The sequence below is a fragment of the Lactuca saligna genome, chromosome 8 (genome assembly GCF_052625555.1).
Source record: "Lactuca saligna cultivar CGN05327 chromosome 8, ASM5262555v1, whole genome shotgun sequence".
Lineage (NCBI taxonomy): Eukaryota > Viridiplantae > Streptophyta > Magnoliopsida > Asterales > Asteraceae > Lactuca > Lactuca saligna.
This window is the reverse complement of record NC_136424.1, coordinates 55,188,170-55,192,975: the sequence shown is the minus strand read 5'-3', so window position 1 is coordinate 55,192,975 and position 4,806 is coordinate 55,188,170. Positions and strand designations below refer to the sequence as shown.

General features: G+C 30.2%; 1 long non-coding RNA gene across 2 annotated transcripts; it reads left to right on the top strand.

Annotated features, from left to right (window-relative positions):
• Positions 1-322: 322 nt before the first annotated feature.
• Positions 323-3,969, top strand: LOC145012249 (uncharacterized). Of its 2 annotated transcripts, none has more exons than XR_013664424.1 (5): positions 323-834; positions 911-1,031; positions 1,466-1,564; positions 2,844-3,105; positions 3,762-3,969. It is a non-coding gene; the product is annotated as an uncharacterized LOC145012249 (long non-coding RNA). The 2 variants fall into 2 exon arrangements; XR_013664423.1 differs by having other exon boundaries at positions 911-1,356.
• The last annotated feature ends 837 nt before the right edge of the window (positions 3,970-4,806 follow it).

Genomic DNA, 4,806 nt, shown 5'->3' with positions numbered 1-4,806 from the left:
CATATCAATTTCATTAATTAACTTCTTTCTAATTTTAAATTTTTCTAAATTAAAGTTTCATTAGTTTCTTTTGTTCATTTATCTAAATTATTTGTTTAATTTAAAAGAAAAACAAACAATTTAATTTTAATAATTCAATATTTTTTCTATTTTTTTCTTATAAATTCAAATTTCTGAAATGTTTATAATTTCATAAAAATGAACTATTTTAAACATTATATATATATATATATATATATATATATATATATATATATATATATGTATATATATATATATATATATGTTAAAGGATTATGCTTTGGTCCACGTCGATGAGCTGCTTCCTTTCCTAATAGAAAGATCGGAGCCGGTCATTTTTAATGATATATGGCGGTGAGCCGGTCATTCTTAACTTATGTTGCATCACCTGTTTTCCATCTCACACCGTCTCAATTAGCCGCTTTGCTATTTTTCTACTTTCCTATAATCCTATGTTTCCCCCAAATTGCGGGCCAACTCTTGCTTGGTTTCAGGCGCCATTTGAAAACGTGTTGCTTCATGAGTATGCTCTAGATTACATTGGTTTTCCTCCATACGACACCTCTACTGAAATTTTACTAATTTATACCTCATTTATGGCTCCATTATGGCTCTATTATGGCTCTCAATTTCGGTTCCAGCTGACGTAATACCTCATTCTACTACAAATAAGAACCCTTCTTATCGGTTGATTTGTGACGGAGACGTTGGTCCGGGACAACTGGCGTGTCTCCATTTTATCCAAGAACACGATCGTGTTTGACCTCCGCTGCTAGGGTTTAACCTAATTTCCTCAAATTTCTCTTAGCAAAGGTACATCTGTATTTCTATGTTATTTTTTCATGGTTTTGGTTGGTGCTAACATCGTATTTTGCCTTTTTATACCCAGGCGGCACAGGAGGCTTCCGATTTGCTTTCATGTTTATACTTTAAAGTTTTGTATTGGTAGACCTAAACCCGGTCCCCTTTTTCTTATCTGTTTCACTGCTTCTCCTTTTTTCTCCATTAAGGTAGATTATATTTCTTTTTATTTAACAGCCTTTGTAGGTTAGGTCCGCATGAGCAGTGAACCAAGCAGACAGATCGTACATCTCCAATTATCTATTTGAGATTTTTTTTTTTTTTTTTTTTTTTTTGCTAACAGTATTTTCCTTTCTTTTTTTTTTTTTTTTTTTTCTGATTGGAAGTTTTTTAAAACATCTTATATGTTATATTAATCATTCATCATGTGAGAACTTCCAACTATGTATTTGGGGGTTTTAAAGGGAAAAAAAAAAAAAAAAAAAAAGACTTTTCTTTACATGAAAAGAGTCCACTTACTACCAATTTCCAATGGTAAATCGGTCTATATTTATTTCTTAATTATTTAAGTTATTATTTCTTAACTTTTAGTATTATTTTAAGAATGGCTATGATCAACCTGGATTATATGTTCATGTCGTAGTTGGCGCTTATGGATGTGCATAATGGACCTTTGTGTATTATTTCAAGAACTTTATAAGCGCCAAGAACTGGTTTAATAACAGATATTGCTCTTTTCAAGGTCGGTTTCCAAATCCTTCATAATTCATGCAATTCAATTCTAAATTTTCCTAATTATCTTTGTCAAAAGTGTGAGATTATGGAATCATACATTAAATGTTTTAGTGAATTAGGAATACAAATGATCCTTTGTGGTTTCCTGCTTCCAGTTGTTGCTAGGTCTTGCTATTGTGATTTTTCGAGTGGTAATGATTTGTTGTCCTCCTTCAGCAATTTATATGACTTTAAGGCTGCTTTGTCACTTGATATGTCATATGTTGAATATTTATTCTCCAACTCAGTGTGTGTTAGGTAAATATGAATATATGACCTCCTAAATTGTTCACAAAAGGTACATACTTTCATTTAGTTTATGTTATTAGGAACATACCTTCAACAACTTCTTTGTGGTCTATAGTTTCATGATAATTTTGCTTTTTAGAAGAATCGTGATTGGTAGGTGTATGTATAACTTTATTAAAACATAAAAATCAATTGCTTGTTTTTGTTGGAGTGAATATTGAATTATATATTTCATAACCCTGTTTAATTTTATTTAGGGGCCTTTTGCATACTTGGAGACTAGAGAGATCTCTTATCTATTATATATTTGGGAATATCTCAAGAACCTATAAACACCGATCAAGGGATAAACTGGCTTTATTCCTCTGACGATAAAAATTAGAGAGAGTAGTGATAAAATATAAATTCCATTATAATGCTACTTTTTACAAGTGTACTGTTAAATAAATAATTTGATTGTTACTTGAGGCTTTTGTTCCACCTAAATTATTGTTTGAAGCATCATCTACAACTAATTATCTTATTAATCGATAACTTTCTCAAACTCTAAACCTTAATTCTACTAAATTTTGTTTTTATCATGGAGATACTACCATTATATGTAAAAGCTATAATTGTGTTTGTTTTGTTGGCTTGCCTTACATGAACATTATATGCTTTCTGATTAATTTGTTAAATATACATTTATATGGTGATCACTAACGACAAAGATTGTCCCATATAGCACCATATGTGATGACTCATGACAATATACATAGTTCTAGCAGAAAAATCAATGATTCTATGGCTGACAGTTTATCAATGTTGTTTTTCATTCTTCCTTAATTTTTGTAAAGTAGTATTAGCTAATTTAGTAATTTAACATGTTCGTTATGGGAAATTCAAGAATAATTCTATTTTCTATCACATCACATATTCTCTTTCATAATGTTTTGCATTTATTTGAGTTTTTGAATATCTGTATGATTTTAATTTGGGTTATTTTTTGGAATATTTAGGAGTTATGCATAAGAAGATAACAAGAAGCAACTACTATTTCTAGATGTAGAAAGTGATGTCACAAATGTAGAAAAAGAGAAGGGAACAATATGGAAAATGTATACGATAACAATTATGATGAGACCATGCACAAGAGTTCTTGTAATTCAACTGTGAGCAAGGCTGCAAAAATATAATTCTTTAAGAATATGTTTGGCAACACCAGCAAAGAAGTTAATAAATACTCGACAGGCCATGATCAAAGTATATTGAATTCACCTGGTAATATTTTTTTTTTCCATTTCTTCGTTGGCCTTATATAAACGTTTTAAGAGGATGGAGACTAATGAAGTGATGGGAAATGAGGCTATATATAATGGGGTTTAAATATGAGCAAAACCCTAAATTAGTTCCCTTCTCTTACCCCTTTCATACAAATAAACAAAGCATCAATGCTATAAATTTCTTTATATAGTGACCTAGTTACAAAACTACCAAGGAAACAATTACCACTTGCTATTTATTTCCATTTTCTATTTATCATAATACAACCACTGTTTAGTTTTTAACTCCACCCTTTTCCCCAACCCACAAACTATCGTTAATTAATAATTTTGTAAGAGTTGTACATGTGATACCAAGTACTTGTTTACTATTATATATCGATTAAAAACCATATTCTGACTCTTGTTATATAGTTATATAAGCCAATGATTAGTGTTACGCAAAATGAGGATGTATAAATATGTGTATGTATTAATTGGTAAAATAAAACCCATTTGAAGAAAAGATTAATTATTAGTCGTGTTTATAGTTAACTGTTTCTAATCATGAAATAAAGATAAATTTGGGGATTACTTTTGTTCATCTGCTATTTGAGGTAGTTAATTTCAGTCCTAAGTTCAGTAAGTCTAACATTGTTTTCTTTACAATTGCAGTTTGGAGACCAGTGCTGTATTTTAGGAAAAATAAATGATGAACCCGCAATTTGCTCGTGTAAGCTTTTTTGAACTTCAAAATGTAATTGTAATACTTAATAATAGTTATCAGTAGACTAAAGGTGAAATAGTGATTGTGAAGGAGGTTTTACAAGATACATGTGCTTTAGGCAGAGAGTTGATGATGATGTCGTATTTTCATATTGTGTTTTCCCTCAAACCAATTAAAATTAGCATACTAATCTATTCTTTAGAAAATTAGCATACTAATCTATTCTTTAGTAATCACGACCCTCATTATGTTTCCTAGTATATATATATAAAAGTACAATTAATTTGTGAATCATTCGTTGCCATGTTGGTTACCAATAATAATTAAATAAATCTTTAAGACATCATGGAGTACGGCCGTCCCACGCTAAAGTTTTCGTCCAATTATTTTGCCGCCAAAGTTGTTCCCATTTCACTCCTCACCCCACTAACGGCTGCCAATGTGAAAGAACCTAAATTATCCCATTACCTATTTTGTCTTCAAAAAAGATAAATTTAATATAATTATGTTAAAAGAATTCTCATATTGTCTTTTGACATCTAAGACTAACCTTTAAAACAACCAAATATATTATATATAACATAAGGATTGCACATATTATTACTACTAGAGAAGATTTTTTCGTGGTGCAGGGTTGTCAGTAACACAATTATTTACAAGTTTTGTTTTCTTCTTGAGACTCCATCTGGGGTAGTGAACTGGAGTGGTTCCAAATGGCAATAATTACAACAAATGAAAATATATGCATCCGTTATAGCATATATACATGATAGCTATAAAAAGGATACAATAATTTTCAAAGGGTAAGTTAGTGCGCTAGGAATTGCCATGTGGATTACAATCGAATACCTGTGAATTTAAGTTTCTGTAGAGACATTAATTTGGCTCAAAAGGGGTAAAAATATAAATTTGTAGAATTTCAAGGTTGATAAAAGATCCAAAACACTAAACAACCCCGTTCTACTTTGATAAAATATTTAATAATAAAAAAAA